This window comes from Ambystoma mexicanum, chromosome 7q (genome assembly GCF_040938575.1).
Source record: "Ambystoma mexicanum isolate Mex_15411 chromosome 7q, UKY_AmexF1_1, whole genome shotgun sequence".
In the NCBI taxonomy this organism is placed as follows: Eukaryota; Metazoa; Chordata; class Amphibia; order Caudata; family Ambystomatidae; genus Ambystoma; species Ambystoma mexicanum.
This window is the reverse complement of record NC_090941.1, coordinates 532909571-532934802: the sequence shown is the minus strand read 5'-3', so window position 1 is coordinate 532934802 and position 25232 is coordinate 532909571. Positions and strand designations below refer to the sequence as shown.

The 25232-nt window shown below is 48.2% G+C and overlaps 1 protein-coding gene across 1 annotated transcript in view; it reads left to right on the top strand.

Moving 5' to 3' along the window:
• GTF2F2 (general transcription factor IIF subunit 2) overlaps positions 1 to 25232 on the top strand; it is a 1410422-nt gene that overhangs the window by 1219409 nt on the left and 165781 nt on the right. The window lies entirely within an intron of this gene.

Sequence of the window (25232 nt, the reverse complement as noted above, 5' to 3'; positions counted from 1 at the left end):
TGTTTCGTTATGATGAAATGCATATGCTGTCCCACCATCTCAACAGTGGTGGAAAAACGTCTATGAGTAGGTATTGCCGCTCTTCCTTTGTCGTCCTAGGAGAAAGAAAACCTGAAGACGGGCCAAGGAGGACGATCCGGAGACCGGGAACGAAGATCCAATGGGCCCAGTGTACCGCCCAATCTTCCCATCAGGACCGGCGAGGAGAACCGATCGATCCGACCGGATGGAGGAAAAGATGCTGAACTGTGCCATTTATCGGAAGAAGAGGAGAACTACATCCCAGATCTTGCGGGTCCCACCAGTGAAGGATCAGATGGCCACCGCAAGAAGGGGGGCTTGTGGGATGTATTTACCCATGCATCCGGGCCCTACCTCAAAACTGTGCAGTACTGGCATTGAAAACATCATAATGGCCAGAGCTCCCCAGAAAATGCACAGGAAAATCCCATTTTGCCTATATTGTGAGTTCAGAGATGCAATGCTGATTGCCAAAAGCAAACCCATACTGTTGGGAATTCGTTTTTCTTGAATGTCAAATATGGCAAAATCATGGGCACAGAATTACTTTACTGCAGAAACACACCAATGCCATGTCCTGAACATGGACAATCTACTCCATATAATATCACTTGCTGAAAGGAATCAATCTAAAAAAAAAAAATCCCAAGGATGGATGCAGTAACCACAAAATCCTGATGGTGGCGCTAGCGGTCTAAACTCTGACAGGAGAGCTGTCTTGCAAACTGCATGAGTGCAAAGAAAGGGGTCTTATTTCATCAAAGGTTCAAAGGGGTTGCATGTCCTGAGAACTCTTGACACTTCAGAACTCAACACAAGAAGCCAGGAAGTAACAGGGTTCTGTTAATTAAATGCAAAGTGGCCCCCTGGCCTCCTGATGTGAGCTTGCCAGACACCACACAAAGGACCCTTTCCTCTGAAAGGAATATGTTAATTCTGGATGTTTGCTGTCAACAAAGATCTGCCAGCCAGCAGAGATCTGTGACTGACCCACCCAAGTCTTGGAGGCGGACTTCAACACTCTGAGGACTGAATTGAAAGTAAAATATATATTTTACAAAAACACTGATAACTCTTTGTAATCAAATGACAGAAATGTATAATTTTGAGAGCTTTAATTTAAAAAATGTACCTTTAATTCAAGCCCAAACTCCAATTTGTGTGATGTTCTGGGGCAAAACCCCATTTTTTATTAATATTACAGACTCCCTGTTTCAGCTAGACAAACGAAAATGCATTGGTATGTGGGTAGATATGTGAGGAACAGTTGTATAAAATTTAATGAAGATCCAATGTTGTTCAGCACATGAAAAAGTGCTAGAAGTTGCCATTTTTGAATGCAAGCTCCTAGAAAGAGCAGATTTGGACAGAGACATGGCTAAATTCAGCCACACCATGTATATGTAATTTCAAGCAACTGTGTAACTGTGAAATATGTCTTTTATTATCAAATATAGAATGTGTGCAATCTGACAGAGGAGTGTCCTATCTGCAAGCCATAAAATGACATCCCTCTGACTCACAGTTCATTCACCAATCAAATAAGAAATGGAAGTTTGACCAATTAGAAGCTGAGAGAGAGGTAGGGTCAGTGATGCTAGAACACACCCACATTCTAAACACATAAAAGCAGACAGACAGGACAGATAGGGTCCTTCAATTCCATTTGCTGCAACGCACTCTGCCGGAAAAATCCATACTTACCTCCATCAATCTTCAAAGAGTCAACCCTTAGACTCCAAGATAAACAGAGACTTCAGAACCTTAACCAAAAAGGCCACTGCCAGCAAGAGTATTTGTCAGCAGGCCTCAAAATATTTTTGCAACTGAACTCTTCAGACAGCCGGGCGAGCCGTCTGAATTTTGCCAAGAACTTTTGCAAGAACCCAGTGACAGAGATATCCAAAGAGAAGGCAGGACCCGGCCCAGAGAACCGGTGCCTAGCAGAGAGAAAGCAGTGCTGTACCCAGAGAGACCCAGACCAGACCGCTGTGAGCAGTTCCAGAGGCCAGGCGCTGTGAGCAGAACCCGGGAAGACCTGACCAGACTGTTGACCCGATCGTGACAAAGCCGCTTTCCGGTTCAAAATCTCTTGTGAGTACTCAGCAAAACTCAGAACACATCTCTTAGTTAAAATCATATAATTCAATCCATTTTTAATCTAAGTAGAACTGCAGCTTAGCAATTGTGTTATCCTGCCATCATTTTTAAAGCTGAAAAAGTGTGCGTTTAAAATTTGCAAAAACCAAAAACGACCTCTAGTAAATCGGTCATATCTCCGCAACCGTTTGGGCTAGAGACTTGCAGTAACTTTCCTCTGATAGCTCAGAATCGTGGCTTTCCTACGAACCTAGAACCGCATTCCTACCCCCTATAGTTTTGCCGCAATCGCGGAACACGCATCCGCGAATTTTACCGCGATTTGCAATTTCTTCACGTGTAAAAAGACAGCAGTTTTGCTTTTCCATTTGCCAGAAATTCGTTTAACCTGTTAACTATCCCTGCATCATTGCTAGTGTGAGCCTGGACTAATATTAACTAGATACCACTCACCCTGAACCTCTGAAAGGGAATTAAAAGCAAATTTAGCATATTTCTCATCCATTGCTAGCACATATCAAAGCATTTGGGCTTGTGTTTTCAAAACTCCTATCTGTTTTCTGTTGTCTAAGCTTGCTGGGTTGAACTGAATTACATTGATTGCATTTCTGAGAACTGTGTGTTTCCTCCCATTTCCTTGCATTGCATAAAGAGGGGGGGAGTGAATAGCCAGAGAAAAGTGATTACATTGTTTGGTTGAAATCATATTGAGTATTTTCTGTACTGCATTCATTGAATATTGCATCCACCTGAGCTTACATAAAGCATCCTCTACCACATTATACTTTTGTTCCTATTCACCAGTGTGCTACCTTATCCATTTCATGTCAACTCATTAGTGATTATAAGAAGTGTGCTAGTGCCAGATTCTCCGTTGTTGATCTTTATCATATCAGATTAAGTGTGCTATTCAATTATTAATTTATTATAAAGCGTGATATATATATCTATTTTAAATTATCAAATAAACCTTTTAAACTTGCAAAACAGAACTACTTCTTGGCTCAGTGGGGTCAGGGGGATTCCAAGAGAGGGGTGTTATACAGGGGTAGTCATCCAGAACGCATGAACTGGACCTAAAGATATATCAATAAGGGTTTTCATTCAGTATTCTAGACTAGGCGTTAACTTAGCTGTAGTGCTGAATTGAATCCTCTTACAACTCTGTGGCAGGGAGAGCAGAATACACAGCTGGTGGAGGAATGTCTAACAATCATTTGGCTTCTCCATAAACTACAACAAATAATCAAAACTGCCATCGAGGGCCACTGTCTTCTTGGGAGCGTTCCTGGACACTATAACCTTGCGAGCAAAGTGCTCTAAAGGACTTCTGTGTCGCTTGAGTCGCAAACACTAAAAGCAAAAGACGCAGCTATCATCTGCATCTTCAAGACTCTCCTAGGCGCACTCTTGTAATGAAACCCGCTAGTTCAAATGCAGACTCTTCATGCACCCACTTCAGGAGTTTCTGGACGCCAGATGGCACAAGGTGTCGGGAAGCTGGGAGGACAAGATGCGCTCCATCTGGGAGCTATTTCACAGTACACCCTGACTTCAAGTATGACAGCCTTGTGCTCTTCCAGGGTTGGTCAAGGGGTACATGAGTGGTCATTTCAGAAGGTTTTCACCAGTGCACAAGGTCCCTCCTTTGTGGTAGCTCAATACAGTTCCTGCAAGGTTGTTGAGCCAACTGTTCGAACTGATGCACGCGGCAGACATCCGGTACATCACTTGGAGAAGTGCAGTATTAGTGGCAGTCACCTCAAGCCAGAAGAGTTAGCAAGTTGCACGCTCCTTCGGTGCAAGCACGCTTCCTGGTGTTCAGCAAGAACAAGGTTGTTCTGCAAATGAATCCCAAGTTGATGCCTAAGGTTCTTTCCTCTTTACACCTCGGTGAACTGCTGGTGCTTCCGGCTTTCTTAAATACTCCATCTACTTCTGCTGAGAGTTCTCTGCATTCTTTTGATGTCCGAAAGGTGCATAAGTACTTCCTGATCCGCACCAAGTCGTTCCGACAGTCCAACTAACTGTTCATTATGTTTGGCCCTACTGGAGCTGGGAAAAGGGGTCTCTTAGGTTGGTCTGGCAAGATGGCAGTCAGCCTGCATTGCCTATTGCTACACAAACGCAGAAAGGCCACTCTCTGGCAAGCCAGCGATATCTTCCACTGCTGCTTTCCTGGCAGGGATGCCTCTTCATGAAAACTGCAGAATGGCTACATGTAGAGTTCTGCATACTTTTGCAAGGTTCTACTGTGTCGACAGGAACAAGTCGCAGGAGTAGAGGGATTGGAAAGGCAGTTCTACGCAGCCTGTTTGTATGAGGTGAGCCCCTTTTAATGTCGTCCTCCCTATCTAGTGTAGTGTTTCAAAAGCAGATGAATCTGTGAAAGAGCCAATGCTGGAGAAGTAAACAGTTACTTACCTTTAACTATGGTCATGCATTTGTGCCTTTAATGCAACCCTCCTTCTAACCCCACATGAGGCTCAACTTTACATGCTGTCTGTGCATTAATGTAGTCTAAAAATGGCATCTAAGGGAGGAGATAAGAGAAGGGTGCTTATTCGGTTTTAAGTCTTGGGCTCACAGTTGTTATTCTTTCACGGCTAAGTGTTGTATGTGTTACATTTGACTTTTCCTGAATGTGTTTAATATTATCAAATTGTATGTCTTTTGCTATTGCATAGCACGAAAGGTCTGACTGGGCCGCAATTGCATATACAAATAAATTCATCCCAGCATAATGTGTGCTTTTGTTTGAATTTTTAGTTCGTTTTCTTCTTTTGGTTATAATAAATATTGTTATATTGTTTTTAAACCAGTAATACATTGTTTTTAAACCAGTAATACATTATAATAAAACTGATTCGTTATTTCCGATTGTCAAATGCAGCTTTTCTGAAAGCTATTAAAGAAATACGGTAGATATACCAGCATGTAAATATCATCTTTGTCATGTTGATTAGTCTTTTAACTGCAATGATTTTCTTCATAAACAAAAAAGCACTTTTGAGATGGCTAGCATATACTTCCTCTACCTTTTTATCAGTCTCTATGTGAGCGTCACCCATTGTTACATCGGTGCACTCAAGGAGCAGGGCTTGTTGTGCTTCAAAATGCCCTCACCCTTCCTCATTTGTTTCTTTAGACTTCCTTACTTAAGCCTGAAAATTATTTTTACTCTAACTATTGGCAGATGTATGCCTAGGTCCTTCCTTATACGTGGGGACTGGCATACAGTGTGTGCCCCTGATTCCCCTCACAACTTCCTGGTTAGCACAAAAGTCACTGGTGCACTGAGGCATACTGACCTTAGGAGGTATAAAGTTCAATTGTACACAACATTGAGTATTTTTGCCTGACAAGCACCCCCCTGCACTTGATGCCATTACCTGGGGTGTCCAGCGGTGGTGGTTAGCCAAGCTTGAAAGAGGTTCTTCTAAGGCAGTACTCCGTGGCATCTCCTATAGGAAGTTTGGCCTCTACTGTACTACAGGCAAATGCATTTAAAAAAATGGCCTTTGGCAGCGCAGGGGTTGTTACATTATTTTTTCTAAGATGGGGATTCTGTTAAAAAACTTTAAATGCAGGTTTTATGGTGGGAACTGCAAATGTTTATATTTTGCATTTAACAATATGGGCCTCATTCAGGTTTAGAATGTACAGTAACAAATGGTTGGAATTACTACCACTTTAACATACCAGCAAATTCTGACTTTGATGGTGAAGTCGAGGGGAGAGCTACAAAAAACTGGAGAAATTAGCACTGCGATAATTCCTCTAAATCCCGCAAGAAATCCTATGAGCTCCAAAATTATTAACTGTATTTATTTGTCATTTATATAGCGCCTTATGCCAAGGCTATGTATAAAAAACAATTTACTGTACAATAAAGGGGTAATTCTCCAGGATCGGGTCTGGCATGGATTCACATGGTCATGAATATTCCCCGTTGTCCGGCTGGGAATCCTCAGTAAAAGAAAGTTTCACTTAAAAACTGTATTTCTCCTCTAAGCCAATCAGTGTCCTCTGGGTCATACCGCCCCCATCCAATGACCATCTTCTCCCTAAGCCCCTCCTCTGGCAGCCATCTTCAGATTTTTACTGCACGCTTCAGTGTTGGGAGTCCTCGAGTTTGCTCTCTGAGCTATTTGTACGTTTTTCCGTGTTTTTGACGGAGAAAGTTCTATTTTGGTTTCAAAGGAGCTTGTGTGCTCTTTTCTTCATTTGCCCACAGAATTACCCCTTTATCGTACAGTGAAGTTCCGCGCCCCTTAAGGGCGAAGATCGTTGAAGATTCTACAAGGCCTTTGGGCCTAATTCACATAAACCGACCACAGCGGAGGAGGCGGGAAGGTCCCAATTCAGGCCTGGCACTAAATGTCGGCTATGGAAGGTGTTTGTGGAGGACAATCACCTGCAATGCCTCTACTGCCTGCATCCGGACCACAAGGAAGTGGAGTGTGAGATATGCCTCGGTTTCTCCAAGAAAACAATGAAGGACAGGCATAGTAGTCTGACGGCATGGCTTTAACGCCAAGGCCTTTGACCTGTGGCCTGAGCAGGGTCATGCCTCACCCAGGACCGGCCGGTGCGAGGACGGTCTTCTAAGTCCTTTGAGGGCGCCTCATTTGTGGGGGCCCAAGATGAGGTCAAGAGCTGCAAGTCCGAGTCCACCAGGTTCGCCGTGGAAGCGGGTCCCAAAGTGGATATGGCACGATCAGCATCACCTTCCGCCTCCATTGCCAGCCTACAGTCAAGCTCCTCTTCGAAGAGGAACTCATCTACCCAGGCTAAACTATGTGAGAAATCCGAGAAGCTGCGGACGGCTGAAAAGGCAGCCGAATAGCCCAAGCAGGCCCAATGGGTACAGGCTAGGACCTTGTCAGTGACTCAGTTGACGACTGCTACTGCCATGACAACTAAGGGTGCTGATCCTGCAAGGGTATCTCCCATGGCTCAGAAGGTATCTCTACCCCCAAGGTGCGACACCGCCACAGTGACTTTGGCAAAGTCGGCAGGCACACCAGAAAGGGGGGGAAACTGGCTCATGACCCGGTTCAAGACCCTCGGGTGGAGTAAAGGGGGGGCAAGGAGGCCCCGAAACAGCCCCCTCAGACGGTCGCCCAAACCATGGCGCTCTCGTCCATGGACGAGGAAAATCAGGAGTCCTTACATACAGTCCACAAGGACGTTGACGCAGGGCCTAGTTGTCCTGTTCTGCCTTCTCAGCCAAGGGACATTTCCTTGGATATTCTGTCGACTCTACACACCTTGGTGTCAGAAATCCAGATGAGGATGCCTCTGGCTCCGGTGGTCCCCCCAGGTCCCTGATCAACCTCCAGCGAAGAGGAAGCGTCATCCGGCACCCCCATTTCAACTACTACCACCACCACCACATCGGGCCCCTTCTCCCCCAGCAGACCCAGACACGGGGATGGAAGCGGCCACGACGACTGATGACAATATCGTCGCAACGGAGGGTGAATCGCTACATTTGGATGCTCCTAATAGGGTGCCCCACCAGATGAGGTGGGTTTGTTCCACTCCATGATCTCAAGAGCCTCTGAGTTATATAAGCTGGTGCCGGAGGAAACCAAGGAGGGCTTCTTGTAGCAGAGGCGCAAGGCCAATAGGAAGACGATCATGGCGGTGCCCTTTCTGGACAATGTTTGAGAAGAGGGCCTGGACCTCGTGAAGAACCCTTGCACAGCGCCAGCCAAAAGGGATAGGCTGGTGAAGAAATATAGGGTACCAGACTTGGCACCCAAGTGCCTGAGGTCGCCAACCCATGTTCAGTCCCTCCGGACAGCAAGGGGAAAAGGATGGATGCCATAGGAAAGAAGGTGATTTACACCGCAGGGTCCACTATCAAGGCGGCCAACGCACCTACGATCCTGGCCCGGTACGACAGGGAGTTGTGGTACAAGCTGGACCCGATTCTGGAGTTCCTCCCCGGCAATAAGAAGATGGAGGAAATTGTTATCTTCCAGTTAGGGGAAGAGGCGTCTGATCACGCCATCACAGTGGCATTGGACGTCGCCGATACAGGGTTCCGGCAAATGGGGAACAGTGTCGGTCTTCATCGCCAAGGTTCAATGAAAGACACAAATTTCCATCAGGGAGTCCAAGCGAAGGTGCTGGACATGCCCTTCTACAGAGAGAATCTATTTGGGAAGGTTGTCAAGTCCCTCCATGTCATTAAAATGGATACAGAGAGGGCGCGTTCCCTGGGCACTCTTCAGTGCTTTTCTTTTCGCTCCTCCAGGGGAAAGTCGAGCAGGTCTTCAGTAAGTTGCTCCACCTCGTACTGACATCCTTCCAGACCCAAAACACAGGAAGCCTACATAGTCAGTTCGCAGGCCTACCGGAGAGGACAGCATCGCCGTCGCCCTCGGGACAGGACACTGACGCCAAAGCAAGTTTTAACTGACCGGGATGTCGGGCCCCCAACCTCCTCCTTCCCCCAGACCCATCCTCCTCCTCCTCCTCCTCACCCACCCACGGGGGGGGGGGGCTGGCTGACGAGGTTTGTCAGCGAGTGGCGAAAGATCACCACCAACAGATGGCTGCTGGGCGCTCTCGCCCAAAGACGCACCCTGCAGTTACAATGTAGGTATCCGCGGATCCCTCTAGTTACCCCTCAGGAGCATTATCACTCAGCTCCTGGAAGAGGTACGGGCCATGCTGCGAAAAGGGGCAATGGAGCTAGTTCCCCAACTGCTGTGGTGCTCCATAGTCTATTCCAGATACTTTCAGGTCAGAAAGAAGACTGTGGGGTTGATGCCCTACGACGTCTGAACAAATACCTAAAGTCCCAAAAGTTCAGGATGGTCACGTTGCAACACATGCTCGGCCAACTGGAAAAAGAAGACTTCTTGATGTCATAGGACCTGGAGGACGCCCACTTCCACGTCCCAATTCACAACTGGTGCAGGGACAGCACTACCAGTTCAAGGATGTACCTTTTGGCTAGAAGTCGGCCCCAGAGTGTTCATGAAATAATTAGTGTCAGTGGCGGCCCTTCTAAGTCTACAGGGCATACACGTATACCCGTACCTGGACGACTGGCTGATTTGTACCCGCTCGCGGGAGCTGGCCGACGGACACATGGAGACAGTGGTGCGGCTACTGACGGATCTAGGATTCTCCGTCGACTAGCTAAAGTTCTGCTTGACGCCATTACAGAAGATGCTGTTCCTATGTGCCAGACTCAATACAATGCCGTGCCTGGGGGTTCCCCTCGAGGAGAGGCTAGCAGCCATTCAAGGGATGGTGCAGCGGTTGTCATTGACAGCGTCGGTCACGGTATGGGCCATCAAGTCGCTACTGGGCATGATGTCCTGCATCTACCTCCTCCAGCTCTGCAGGTTACAAATGCGACTCCTGCATGAATTCCTGGATGCCTCCTGGATACAGGTGTCCGGAAACTTCAGACAAGATCTCTCTCAATGAGTTCCGTCGGGCGATAGGATGGTGGGGCGTCCGCTCTAACATCGCCCAAGGCATGGGATTTCAAAACCCCCCATACCAGGAGACGGTCACCACAGACGCCTCCCTGGAAGTCTTGGGAGTGCACACCAGATGTCTGCACGCCAGAGACCTGTGGCTGCCGAAGGAGAATGATCTTATTAGCATCCTGGAGCTACAGGCGGGGTTCTGGGCCCTCAAGTCGTTCCTACCGTCTCTGAAAGGCAAGGTGGTGAGGATCTTCACAAGCAACATCACCACCATGTTCTAAATCAGGAAGCAAGGGGACACTCTATCCCCGGCACTCTCCAAGGAAGCGCATGATTTGTGGCGCTGGGCTGTCGGACAGGCGATGTTCATCCCTTTCCACCTGGCAGGCGTCATGAACACCATTGCAGACTCCCTTAGCAGGGAACTGCGCTCCTGCCACGAGTGGGAGCTTTGTCAGGATCAGGTGGACCGCCTATTCGTCAAATGGGGCAGGCCTCAGATCGATCTATTTGCAACAGCGGCGAACTCAAAGTGCCAGATGTTTGCCAGCAGATTCCACCAGCCGAGTAGCCTGGGGTTTGTGTGATCCTTTCCATGGGAAGGGCTGTTCCTGTACGCATTCCCTCTCCTGCTAGGAGTCAGCAACACACTCAGTGTCCATGCAATGATACTCATTGCCCCGGGGTGGCTGAGACAGATTTGGTATCCGGACCTTCTTAGCCTGTCAGCGTCGCCTCTGGTCAAACTGCCAGTGGTTTTGGATCTTCTCAGCAGAGAATGAGGCACAATCCTTCATCACAAACCAGGATCGCTGAACGTAAGGGCTTGGTTCCTACAGCCCTAGAGTTTGGAGGATAGGATTTGCCTGCGGACTGCAGGGAGGTCCTCGCCAAGGCCAGGGCGTTGTCGACTTCACAAGTGGAAGCATTTCACTACGTGGTGCTGATCCCAGAAGATTACCCCACTGAGGGTCACGGCCCCTCAGATCATTCTATATTTGCTATATCCTTGGCCACGGGCGGACTGGTGCACGCCTCTATCAAGCTACATCTGGTGGCGATATCCCTCTACACCAGGTCTCTGGGAAGATCTTCACTTTGGTCCCACCGTCTCGTCAAGGAATTTCTCAACGAACTTTTTAATGTTTTCCTGCTGGTGATGGCTCCTGCCACGGCGTGGGAACTCAACGTGGTTCTGACGTGGCTCAAAGAGGCGCCCTTCGAGTATATGCATCAGGCCCCTCTCATCGAAAACTGCTTTCCTTGTTGCCATCACCTCTGCCAGAAGGGTAGGCGAGATCCAGGCCCTATCATACAAGCAACCATACCTGACTTTCCACTAATCGAGGGTAGTGCTGCGGATGCACCCCTCTTTCATGACAAAGGTTCTGTCAGAATTCCACCTCAACAAGCCTTTGGTGTTACCTGTTTTTTTCCCAAAACATTTGTCCCCGGCAGAAAGGGGCTTGCATTTGCTGGACCTTGCTTGTGCCCTTTAGTTCTACGTCAAACGCACAAAGACCTCACAACTATTGGTGAACTTTGGCCCTTTGAACCATGGGAAGGCCTTGTCCAAGGCTTCCATTTCAAGGTGGCTGGGCAGCTGCATCACGCACAGTTAGTGGTTGGCGAACCAACTGCTGCCTGGCTGTCCTTGAGCCCACTCCACCAGAGCGATCGATGCAATGACAGGATTCCTGTCTGGTGTGCCTCTGCTGGACATCTGCAGGCTGCGACGTGGAGGTCCATGCACACCTTCACGAAGTTCTACTGCGTTGACATGGATTCCAGGGAGGAGTCCAGAGTCAGCCAAGCAGTGCTACGCAACCTGTTTGCTTGAGGTGAGTGTTCCAGAGGTAAGAGTTGATCGCTTCTGTTGAGCCTTGCCTCCTCCCGTGGCAGTGTAATGTTGTACTGCTGTGTATTCATTATTCATGAGCATGTGAATCCACGCTGGTGAAGGTTTAAGTTACTTACCTGTTACTATTGTTCTCCAGCACAGGTCTGGCATGGATTCACATGCAAACCCTCCCTCCGTCCACTTTACAGCTCTTCTTGGTCAGACTGCCACTTTACGTGCTCACCAAATCTGGAGATGGCTGCCAGAGGAGGGGTTTAGGGAGAGGACTGTCATTGTATGGGGCAATATGAATATGACCCAGAGGGCAGTGATTGGTTTACAGGAGATGTACAGTTTTTAAGTGAAAGTGAAACCATTTTTTCTTTTACTGAGGATTCCCAGCCTGGTGATGGGGAATATTCATGAGCATGTGAATCCATGCCAAACCATGCTGGAGAACAATAGTTACAGGTAAGTAACTTAAACCTTATGAAACAACGAACATCAGTTGTGAACCTACAGTGACAACCTTAAAATACAATTATGATTTAAGTAATTAGGTTTTCAGAGCAAGGCATAAAGTGTGATAAGAATGAGTAGACCGTAGAGAAAGAGGGAGAGCATTCCAATGGAAAGAAGCAAGCAAAGGGAAATAACGAAAACACGAGGATGCGCACACAGGACGTGGCACGGTTAGAAGAAAATGTGATTGGGAGCAAAGAACATGGGAGGGAACATAAAAGGAAACACAAGATGTAAGATAGAAAGGTGCAAGACCATAAAGTGACTTGAATACACTACAAAGAGTTGAATTTCAGATGAGTGAAAAGGTAGCCAACAAAGAGAGGTTATAGAAGTAGAGAGAATCACAAATAGGTAGAGTACAAGAGACAGTGGGAAACCGGTTCCATGTGAAATTACCTTTTTTTAAAGGTCTCCATAGAAAAAGACCGATTTACTTTGACCTATTTTTCTTTTGATCGGATAACCATCACTGTAAAGGTCTTTTTCTCTTGAGACCTTTAAAATTCGTTTTTTCCCTTTTTTTAAAAAAATATTCAGGGGGTTTCACCCCCCGATCCCCTCATTGTTCTCCCCCACCGCCAACCTCTCCTGCAGGATTTCAATCTCAGCCCCCTAAACCAAAATGCATATATACAACCCACGCGTGCGCACACAACACACGCGTGCGCACACAACACACTTTTTTTAAAAACCTAACTCCCTCTCTTGGCTCTTTTCCCCTTCAACAATGCTCAGACTCCTAACCACAAACATATTCTGGGTGAGCGTATTCCATTCCAGCACATCCTCGCTCCTCTCTCGCTGACCTCTGTCCATCGCCCTATGCCACATTGTTTCTGCTATCGCCCATCTTCGTAGATTCTCCCGCCCCCTTCAACATGCTTCCACACTTGGACCTTCTGCCTGTTTCCAGGCCATGGCTATCCTCCTTTTAGTCAATATACAGATCAAAACTTTCATTTTGGTCATATATGTTCCCCTTGTTTTGCCCCTTGGAAACATCCCGAATAAATACGCTTGAGGCTGCAACCCTCACATATCCACCCCTTCCACTCTGTCCACTATCTCTGTCCAGGACTGCTTTATAATTGGGCAGGTCCCAAAAAATATGGAGCATTCCTGCCTCCTGAGCCGAGCATCTCTGGCACCCCTGCTTGTCCGCCCCTGGGATTTGAGATATCCTGTGTGGTGTCATATAAGCACGGTGCGGAACGTACAGTTGGATCAGCTTGAACCTAGTGTTCCTGGACATCCTCTTCGTGTAGCGGAGCGCATTGCTCCGTTCTGCGTCCGTAAGATCTCTGCCCAAGTCGTCCTCCCACCCTGCTCTCGTCTTAGTTGGCTTTTGCCCCCGCTTGCCCATCAACAGGTCATATGTCCTATAAACGGAATGACCCCCCCCCCCCTCCGTAACATCATACATAGTTTCTAGTGTATCATCTTGCTCCGTCCTAGTCCGTACCTTGAGCCATCTCCCTACAATCCCTTTTGCCATACGCATATATGTCAGGAACTGGCCCACCGGGATCTCAGTCTTCTCTCAGGCCGCAAATTCCTGTAGCTTCCGTTCTTCCATTAAATCCTCCACCTGGCTACCCCTCTTACTTCCCAGTGGGTTCTAACCACTTCCCGCATTCCCGGACGCTTATTTACTAACCCTGCCAATATAATATGCAGCGAATAGGGGTCTATTGCTCCAGTCAACTTCCATGCTCTTTTCCAGATCTTCCTCCTGTGGGACACCAAATGGGCAATGTTTTCTCGTCCTCCACCCACAGTATCTCCCTTAAATAAAGTGTTGCGACCCATGGCGGCAGTAGCTGCATGTCCAATGTGGATTCGTCTGCCTTCCATCCTATGACAAATTGTAGTTATCTTGCTAAATAGTACACTTCAAAATTTGGCACCTTTATCCCACCTTTGGCATGGTTACCCTGCAGCATTTGCAAGGCTATCCTGCATCTCTTACCCGCCCACAGAAACGTCCTGAGAGCTCTGTCAATCATGCGGAAAAAGGCCACAGGCACATTGTATGGAATATTCGCCAAATGGTACAACAGCCTAGGCAATGCTACCATTTTGATCAATGCTGCTCTACCCATCATGGACAACGGCTGATCTTTCCAGAATGCTTTGCTCTTCTCAAGGCTCTCCCATATCCCCTGTGTGTTCCGTGCATGCGTCTCACAGGGGCATGCCAGATGTTTAATCCCAAGTATCTGAACGTTTGAGGCGTCCATTTTATTGCCAGATCTGGTAACTGATGTTCATCCAAGGTCTGCAGGGCCCCCAATGGGATTAGGCTGGATTTATCCCTACTGACTCTAATCCCTGAGAGCTCTGCATACCTGTCCAACACTTCCAATATATATATGGTAAATTGTCCCTTGGCCTACTTAAGTACAGCAGCATGTTGTTCGCATGGAGCGATATTACATGTCTCGCCCCTCTTAGCGCATCCCTATATTTCAAGCGTAAATATACTGCCAATGGCTCCAGAGCCAAGATGAACAACAAGGGGGACAGGGGCAACCTTGCCTCGTACCTTTCTTCGGTTCCCAGCACCCAGAGATAGGTTTCCCTGTACTTACCCTCGCCCTTGGTGTTGTATATATCACTTACCATCTCAGAAAGGCCGGTCCTATACCATAGCGTTCCAAGGTGGCATATAGCCAATCTCACTTGACAGTCAAATGCTCTGACTGCATCTAGGGAAGCCACCGGGCATTTCTCCTGCATACCGCTAGCGCTTTCAATTACTTGTTGCAGTCTCTGCAGGTTCCAGGTAGTGTTCCTGCCCAGGACGTGCCCAGTTTGGTCTGTGTGCACCATCCTGCTTGTCAACTTTTATATTTGTTGCGCCAAGGCAGCAGTCAGGATTTTGCAATCAGTATTTATCATGGAAAGGGGTCTGTATGAACCGCATTCCAAAGGGAGCATCCCTGTCTTTAAAATGAGTACTATTATGGATTCCCTCAGGCTCCGCAGTCTCCCATCTTCATATGCTTCCTCATACATTTCCAACTGCTTAGGGGCTGGTGTACATGCATATTCTTGTAGAATTCCCCAGGTAGCCCATCTGTCCCAGGCGTTTTCCTAGTAGGCACCGCCTTTATAACCTGGATTTCATCAACCGTCAATGGCACGTCTAGCAGCCCCACCTGCTCCGGCGTCAGGCTCGGTAATGGCAGATCTGACAATGCCTCTTCCACCTCCGGGCGTTCTGCTCTCGCTCGTATAGGGATTCATAAAATCCAACAAACACAGCGTTCACCCCAGCTTCTGTCCTACACGTCTCCCCAGTGCTATCCATTACTGCGCAGATCATTTCCCTTTTCTCACCTTTGAGCCGTCCTGGCTTATCCCCTTCCCCATGCAGTCTTTCTGTGTATCGTGCATAATCAAACTTACCCAGCCTCCCCCATTGAGATATACACTGCTGCTTAAGTTCCATTAGGGTGCCATGCTCCCTATTCCCCGCCGCTTGTCTAGGTTCTGCCTCAGCTATGCGATGCTCTGCTTCCATCGGGTCCCTCATTATAACTTTCCTCACCTCACTCATGCGTCCCCACTCTTCACCCCTCACCAGAGTCTTAAAGGCCTCCCATTGCGTACCTATATTGTTCACACTGCCCACGTTGTTCTCAAAGAAACCCATTATACTGTCTGATATCTGATCCCGGAACACATCGTTGTGCAGTGCTTCTGCCTGTAGCATCCATGTTGGGGTAGGGTGTCTATATGCAAGGCCCTCCCACTCCATGATCAGGGGTACGTTATCAGAAAGGACCCTGGGTAGAAACTCAGAATGCTCAAACTCCCCCAAGGTTTCTTTCCCTGTGAAGAAATATTCTATGCTTGTAGATACCCCATGCAGTGCTGAATAGTGTGACTGCCCCCTTATTTGTCCGTGTTCTGACCTCGAAACATCATCTAATTCTAAGTGATCATCTTCACCGGGGATTTTGCCGGGGGGGGGGGTGGCCTGCCTCACGTGTTTCCGATCAGTCTAGCGCCGGATTCATTGTGCAATTAAAATCTCCTCCCCATATCCACATTGCGCCATGATATGTGATCAGTCTTGGCAACAGGGAGTCCAAAAAGGCCCCTGCATTGTGATTGGGCGCGTACGTGCTAACCACACACACACCACCTGGTTTCCTAGGGAGCTGTACACGAAGACCATCCTGCCCTCGTCATTCTTCATCTCCAAAATGTTAAGGGGGACTGAGGGCGTTACCCAGACCGCCACCCCCCTAGCACACGCAGAGTACAGAGAACACACCAGTGTTCCTCCCCATTTCTTGGCCAGAGCATATTGTGAGGTGTGTTTCTTGTAGTAATGCAATACCCACTTTCTTTCTCCTCAGATATGTGAGCACCCTCAATCTTTTGATGTAGCTATTTAAGCCCTGCATGTTCCAGGTCATTACCTTAACCCCAGTTGCCATGTTCACTAGTAATCCCCACCTCACTCATCCTAGGGCCTCGCATCCTCTTTTCCTCCACCCCAAATATTCATATCCTCCCATCCCATGTACACAGTAGAGGAAAGACTATCGTCCCTCTCGGGAACCACTTCTGAGTTTGTCCCTTGGAGTTGAAACTGAGACCCCCCCACCCCTTTCCCCGAAACAAAACCATAACAAATGCATTCTTTGCATCAACCAAATTTGCCCAACAATATTCTGAAAGTTCAGGCCCAAATCCTTCTCACATCCCCGCTTTCGAGCGAGCAACGTGCAGCGGTGAGTCCCATGGACTGGCACTCATAGAAACTAAAAAACTGGTTGTGTGGGTTCGAGCTTCACCAGCTGTCCAGGGAGTGCTGCTCACTCCTCCAGTTTCTTCCTTCGGGAAGGCTTCCCACTTCTAGCTCACGGATCTAAATACTAGTTTCAATTCCTGTGTTCTCCATGTTATTGCCACCCTTCAACATGCTCCTCTCTCGTGGATAGATGCTATCCCATTACTGTTCATCCAGTCCTGTGCCTCTGTTGTAGATTTAAAAAACCAAGACTTTGCCTTGTGCACCACTCATAGTTTAGCAGGATAGATGAGCATATACTTAATATTGGAGCAGCGCAACTGTTCTTTGACGGGGCCAAACTGTGCTCTGTTTCGTTGTACTTGCAGGGTATAGTCTGGGTATATGGCTAACTTTGTGGAAACTCTTTGGATAACTCCCCCACCCCTAGAGAATGCGAGTATGCGTTCCTTGTCTTTAAAATTAAAAATGTTTTCAATTCTAGGTCTGTGTGGTGCCCCCGGCGGCGGTCTCTTCGCAAGGGATCTATGCGCCTGTTCCACCGTGAATCCCTGCGTCAGTGTTCCTGCTTCTATCTCCTGTATCAGCAAATTCTCGACATACACCGTCGCATTGCGCTCTTCTTCCCCCTAAGGCAGGCCAAGTATTTGGATATTGATCCTCCTTGCTCATCCCTCCGCTTCTTCCAGTCTGTTAGTTGCATTACATTCAGCATATTGTTTCCTATGTTCGCAGTATTCTCCTGCACTTGTCTCCACTGTGCTCCGCCTGTCCGCTATGGAGCATACATCTTCTCGCAACAGACCCATATCAACAATCACTGCATTGATCTTGTTTTCTAACGAGGCTTTTAAGCCTGCTATGGCTGCCAGTATTGTACCCTCATCCTGCTGCGGTCCTTGGGTGCTAGTTTCCGCCGATGTCCCCACGTTTCCAGAGTCTGGGGCACGCCCATCCTTCCTTGCAAAGTCCTCCGTCAGCTGTTTGCCCTTCCCTTTATTTTGGTTCACCGACATGTGTGCAGTCCCTTGTTCCGCAGTCTTCTATCACTTTTTTCCCCTCTGGCCTCCTTGTGTTTCCTGCACCTTCTTGTCCCTGCTTCACACGTGCTCCAGCAGTCTTATCCCTGTGTGCCATTCTGCCGCTGCGTGCAGCCAGGTCTTCCTGCTCCCAGCTTCAGGCAAGGGAGCAGAAAATGTGTGGTCTTGTGCAGCAGGGGCCAGCGCTTCACCATTGTTTCCTTTTGATATGATATGGCATTTGTAACGCGCCTATACACAAGTGTTTCAAGGCGCGACGAGGCAGGGAGGAGGGAACAGGGGGAAGACAGACAACGATCCTACTAGGCCAGGTGTCATTCAGATCGCGCAAGTGCAGGGGTAGGTGGAAGGGAAAAAGTGCAAGGGGAAGGGGAGAGGGGGGAAGTGCTGAACAGGGTAAGTAGAATAAAAAATAAATAATAAATAGGGCCAGCTGGTGGCAAGTGCAAGGTAAGTGCAGACAAGTGCTGGGAGGGGGGGGCTGTAAGGGATGCAGAGACAGTCCCGCAGTGCTGGGGTTGCCAGGGAGGCAGTGCAAGTGGAGAGTGGCTGGGCCAAGGACCGAGGTCGGTGAGAGTGGCCCAGGTGCAGGTTCAGTGCAGTTTCAGTGAAGAATTAGCAGGGGAGAGGGAGAGAGAAAGCAGAAGCAAAGAGGAAGGTTTTGAGGTGCTTCCGGAACCAGAGATGGTTCTCCTCAAGTTTCAGGGAGGCAGGAAGGCTGTTCCAGAGGGAGGCCCCTGCCGCAGAGAGAGATCTACCCCCAGCTCGTTGCTTCGAGAAGCGGCTGACCCTGAGGGAGTTGGAGACAGATGAGCGAAGGGCTCGGGAAGGAAGATATTTAGGAAGAGAGAGTTGAAGGTATATAGGCCCCAGGCCCCAGAAGGCCTTGTGGACAATGCAGAGGGTTTTGAACTTAATCCTCGCAGCCACAGGGAGCCAGTGTAGAGATTTCAGTCCTGGAGAGATACGGTCCCTGGGCTTGAGGCCAAGGGCAAGTCTCGCAGTCCTGTTCTGGATGAGTTGCAGAGGGCGGAGAGTAGAGGCAGGCAGATTAAGATAGAGGCTGTTACAGTAGTCCAGCTTCGAGAGAACCAGGGCTCTGGAGACCGTGAGCTTCTGGGGGAAGGAGAGGAAGGGAAGAATACCTCTGAGGAGGTGCAGCTGGTAGTGAGACTTCTTAGAGACGTCAGTAATATGAGGAGAGAAGGAGAGTGTGGAGTCGAAGATGACCCCGAGGTTTTTTGCCTTGCAAGTAGGAGCAGGAAGCGGGCCAAGCGAGGCTGGCCAGAGCGCTGCAGGGAAGGAGGGAGTGAGTGTGCCGATGAGTAGAATCTCAGTCTTACTGGCATTAAGGCAGAGGTCATTGGCGGCACACCATTCCTGGATAGCATACAGACAGTCGGAGATGAGGGAAGGAGAGGAGGAGGCCGAGGGTAGCCTGAAAATGAGCTGGGTATCATCCGCATAGCACTAAAAGTTGGGGCAGAGAGTGGCGATGCGGTGGGCAAGGAGTGCCAGATACTGGTTGAACAGCCAGGGAGAGATTAGATCCCTGGGGGACACCACAGGTAGAGAAGATGTCAGAGAGGAAGGACCCCAGTTGGACCTGGGAGGGTCGGTTGGAAAGGAAAGAGGTCAGCCACGCCAGAGCCTGACCAGTGATACCCAGGTTATCACGGAGACGGTTGAGCAGGATGGCATGGTTGACAGTGTCAAAGGCAGAAGAGAGATCGAGCAGAATGAGAACACACGGAGTGTTGGAGTCGAGGTTTGAGAGCAGGTCCTCATGGATGTTCAGGAGAGCAGTTTCCGTGCTTCTGGCAGCTCTGAAGCCAGATTGATGGTCATGAAGACTACCAACAGATTCAGCATGGAGGTTGAGCTGGGAGATGGCCAGTTTCTCCAGGAGCTTGCCCAGGAAGGGAGTGATGGAGATTGGGCGATAGTTAGCTGGGCAGGCGGGGTCGGAAGAGGGTTTCTTAAGAAGAGGATGCACAAGGGAGTGCTTAAGGGGGGATGGGAAGACTCCAGAGGCGAAGGAGTGGTTGCAAAAATCAGCCAGGGCAGGAGCCAGGGAGTCGATGTGGTCCTTGATAGTTTTGGAGGAGCAGGGGTAAACCTGTTTAGACGAGACTTTCATAGATCGGACTTGTCTGGAAACCTCGTCAGCAGAAAAAAGGGGAAAGGCAGAGAAGGAGGGAGGGGGGTGGCTGCAGAAGGGCCAGAGGGAGAGCCAGGAAGAGATGGAGGGAGGTGATAGGAGGAGAGTGTGGACAGGATGTCCTGAGTTTTAGAGACGAAGTGAGAGGCCAGTGTAGTGCAGAGGGCCTGGGAGGGGACAGGAGAGGTAGAGACTGCAGCAGGGTTGGCAAGCTCCTTGCAGATTTTGGCACTGCCCTGGTTGCCTCATGAAGTCCCAATTGCCTCTCTGCACACTTGCTTCCCAGTTCTCCAGGTCGCCAGCCCTGCTTATGTGGGGTACACCCCGCTTCCCTCCTCTGTGCACCACATCTGGCACAGCTCTCCCATGTGCTGAAAGTATTGCTTCCCTCTTGGGACCCAACGTCCGTGTGCCACCGGTCAGCCCTGCCTGTTGTTGCTGGCGGGGGGAAGGAGGGGGAACGCGTGTGTCTGGCTGCACTTATGTGCCTCCTACCTCACTCTTTCAGCCCATTCACTGAAGTGGGATCTTCCTCTCTTCCCTGTGCTCCTACACTGGGCATGGGGGGGGGCGCCAGGTGTATCCGGGGACTGCTTCTCTTCCGTCCCTCTGGTGCCTCTTCTGCGCAGCTCGCGCTACCTTTGACTGGCAGGCTGCAGCATGGCGCTCCGCCTTCTCTGCCGTCGTCTGTCACTCGTTGTCTCGTCTTTGCTGGCCCAGCACAGGCTGGGGGGTCCCCCAACACCCCCCCCCCTTGGTCAGACTCTACGAATGCCCTTAACGATGATGCCTCGGGTGCCTTGATGACCCCCCCCCCCTGCGCGCCGCCTGCCATTGTCGGTTTCGGTTGCTTTTATGCAGGTTCCTGTTCCCAGCGGGTAAGCTTTTGGCATGGATACCAATCAGCCTCCTGCCTCTCCACCCGCCTGCACAGGTTTTCTTAGCTGGTAAACACGAGAGCTTCCTGCAGACAGACAGACAGACACAGACAGACAGAGACACAGACAGACAGAGACACAGACAGACAGAGACACAGACAGAGACACAGACAGAGACACAGACAGACAGAGACACAGACAGACAGAGACACAGACAGACAGAGACACAGACAGACAGAGACACAGACAGACAGACAGAGACACAGACAGACAGAGACACAGACAGACAGACAGAGACACAGACAGACAGACAGAGACACACACAGGCAGACAGAGACACAGGCAGACAGAGACACAGGCAGACAGAGACACAGGCAGACAGAGACACAGGCAGACAGAGACACAGACAGACAGAGACACAGACAGACAGAGACACAGACAGACAGAGACACAGACAGACAGAGACACAGACAGACAGAGACACAGACAGACAGAGACACAGACAGACAGAGACACAGACAGACAGAGACACAGACAGACAGAGACACAGACAGACAGAGACACAGACAGACAGAGACACAGACAGACAGAGACACAGACAGACAGAGACACAGACAGACAGAGACACAGACAGACAGAGACACAGACAGACAGAGACACAGACAGACAGACAGAGACACAGACAGACAGACAGAGACACACACAGGCAGACAGAGACACAGGCAGACAGAGACACAGGCAGACAGAGACACAGACAGACAGAGACACAGACAGACAGAGACACAGACAGACAGAGACACAGACAGACAGAGACACAGACAGACAGAGACACAGACAGACAGAGACACAGACAGACAGAGACACAGACAGACAGACACAGACAGACAGAGACACAGACAGACAGAGACACAGACAGACAGAGACACAGACAGACAGAGACACAGACAGACAGAGACACAGACAGACAGAGACACAGACAGACAGAGACACAGACAGACAGAGACACAGACAGACAGAGACACAGACAGAGACACAGACAGACAGAGACACAGACAGACAGAGACACAGACAGACAGAGACACAGACAGACAGACAGAGACCGAGACACAGACAGAGACCGAGACACAGACAGACAGAGACACAGACAGACCGAGACACAGACAGACCGAGACACAGACAGACCGAGACACAGACAGACCGAGACACACCTACTTTTCAGAAAGACCGCTCTGTGCGGTCACGGAGCAGTCTTTCTAAAGCGACCTTTTAGTGAAAAGATCATTATTAAAAGATCCGTTTACTGGCAACAGCGAAACCTACGGGTATTCTCCCATGTAAGCCCTGATGACCCTCTATTCAGGTGGCATGGGAAGGGCCATCCCTTTTGGATCCCAACCCTCGGGGTGGATAAGCGAGGGAGGATCACCTGGGTTGGGGAGTTTGGGGTTCTATTCATGGGGGTGCCCCAGGTGGGACGTGGTATACCCACAGAAAATTAGATAAGAGATTAAAAGCTTAGTGGCGCTAAAGGTTAGGAGAGCCCTCATTTTCTGAATGTTAAAAAGATGGAATCGACTGAGGAGTGATTTGATAGAGATGTGATAAGCAAAAGAAAGATGGTTGTCACAGTGAAGGCTAAGAGTACGAGCAGTAAGAGGAATAGGAAGATGAGCGGGTGAAAAAACAAGGAGGAACAGGCAGAGGGATTGTGTTAGCTGGGAAGATAACTTTGTTTTTGAGGGATTAAGAACAAGAAAGTGATCAGACATCCAGGTTTTAATAGCAGAAAGACTGGCTGAAAGGTTCATGTAAATAGTGGATGTTAAAGAAGGAAAAAGATAGAAAGAGTTGGGTGTCATCGGCATAGAAATGGTGAGACAACCAGAAAGAAGAAATATTAACCGGTATAGAGAGAAAAGAGAAATGGGCCAAGAACAGACCCATGTGGGACGCCATGAAATGGAGGTCAGAGCAAGTACCGGCCCAAGAGAGCGGGTGTGACTAGATAAGTAAGATTGAAACCAAGCTAAAACAGAACCAGAAAACCCTAAAGAAGAAAGAGACTGGAGAAGTAGTGAGTGGTCTACTGTGGGGAAAGCAGTGGATAGATCCAAAAGTATGAGAATAGAACAGTGTGAGCGAGCAAGAGCCACAGACTGAGAGAAGGGGAGTTTCAGTGGCGCGAAGAGGTTGAAAGCCAGATTGGCAATGAGGTCAAATAGAATTAAGGGTGACGATAGAAGAAACCTGACATTTGGCAAGACGTTCCAGTAATTTAGAAAGGTAAGGAAGGATGGAGATGGGACGAAATTTAGAGAGAATAGATGGATCCAGAGAGTTTTACCAAGATGGGACGGATGGTAGCATGTTTAAAAATAAGAGGGAAAGTAGTAGTAGCAAGAGAAATATTGAGAAGACTAGTGAGATAAGAATTAAGGGAAGGATAGATTTTTGGAATAAGAGTAGAAGGAACAGGGTCTTTAGGAGAAGCAGTCGGATGAGCCTGCGAGCTGAGCAGTGAGGTGTCAGAATTGGAAATAGGTGAGAAAGAGGAAAGAGTCATGGAAGAAGGCAGAGAAGCAGAGTGAGAGGAACAAGTAAGAGATAGTGTATTGAAGAGAATCCACTTTAGAAGTTAGCAAAGTCAGGTGCAGTAAGTGTTGATAGGAGAGCATGGTTAGGAGGAGGAGTCAACAGACGAGAGAGGGATTGAAAGAGACCTCGGGGATGGGATGATTGGGATTATAAAATATCAGAATAGTAAAAGTATTTAGAAGAAAGAAGTGTGTCATCAAAGAAAGTATAGTAGGAAGAAAATGATTCGCCATCGACCGTGGAACGGGACTTGTGTCAGCGACCCTGCAGGTGACGAAGTGCCCTTCGCATAGAGTGAAATTGGGAGCTAAGGAGGACTGTTGAAAGTACGGAGATCACAATGAAGAAAGGAAGGGGTAGCAACAGGAGAACAACGACAAACAGCAGAAACGGGGAGAGAATTGAAAAAAGCAAGTGATGATCGGAGGAAGTAACCAGGGCAGATAGAAACAGCAGAATTGGACATAGAAGAAGTGAAAATAAGATTCAGGCAGGATCCAGAAATGAGATGGAGGAATGGGGACAGGTGAAAAACTGTAGGAGTCAATAATAGCTAGAAAGGCAGTTGAAGCGTCAGTAGAAGAGAGATGGCGGTTAAAATTAATGCCCAAAATTTAAAGAAGTTATAGCAAGGTAAAACGGCACTAAGTAGGGTGTCAATGTCATCACAGAAGGTGGTGCGGGGACCATGGCGACGATAAATCAAAAGTAAAGTAATTGCACAGGATTTTGAAAAAGTAGAGAGAATATTCAAAGGAAGTAAAAGTAGGTAAGGGGTGAGAGATAGTATGAATCATAGAAGATGGGCTATAGAGGATACCAGTGCCTCCATCACAGCCTGAAAGACAAGGTGTATGCGTGAAGGCAGTATCAGATGTAAACGGATGCAGGCTTAGCAGAGTTGAAAGAAGAAAGCCAGGTCTTGGTAATACAGAAGTGTAAATTAAGACTTAAAAACATATCAAGAATAGAGGTATTTTTTTGGGAAATGGACTGAGCGTTCTAAAGTCCAACATTAATACAGGAGTGATGGGAGTCAAGAGGTGGGTAAACAAGATTAGATATATTGCGTCAAGCTAAGAGATGAGACCACCTACGGCAAGACCAAAGGGTGGGTATTGCGCTAGGTATGGTAGAAAAAATAGAATTGCTACAAGTATCATGACAGGCATCTAGTGATGAAGGCAGCACTAAAATGAAATAAAGGACTCCAGCTAATAGGTGAGTTGGGAGTGCTACAAACAAGAAAACCAACTGTTCTGGACTGAAGGACCATGAACCAGTAAACAACATCATCGAATTTAGTAGAATGTATAGAGATGGAGCAAAGATCGCCCAGCAGAGTCACCCCACTCGTAACCTGGCAGTAAATATGTCAAACTTTGTGGCATGAATGGTAAAATAATGCGGAGGCATTTCCCTCAGAAAATACAAACCAACTCGTAATGAGGCTCAATGTCTTCATTGATGTCTTGATAAATTCCTTACATGCCTGTTTATTTCCACGGAAACTTTCGAGCTTTAGTCTACTGGTGTGCATACTCAAACCTTGACTTCAATATTTAATTTTGTTTACCTTTGAGGGGTTTCAATGCCAGTCTTATTGAAATTAAGTGTTTATTGTGAAATTATAAGAAATACTATTTATAACATTTGTTCTAGAATCCCTTTGTGTTAATCTGTGTCAAAGACGATTTGTAATCCTACGCCACAATACACTTTAACAGGACTCCTTGTTTTACTTAGATTTAATATCCCCAAAATGTTTGCAAACAATAGTTTGATCTTGTGTGTGGTGGCTTTCAATAAGCATTTTTGTTGGATAATGTGTGCCGATCATGGTC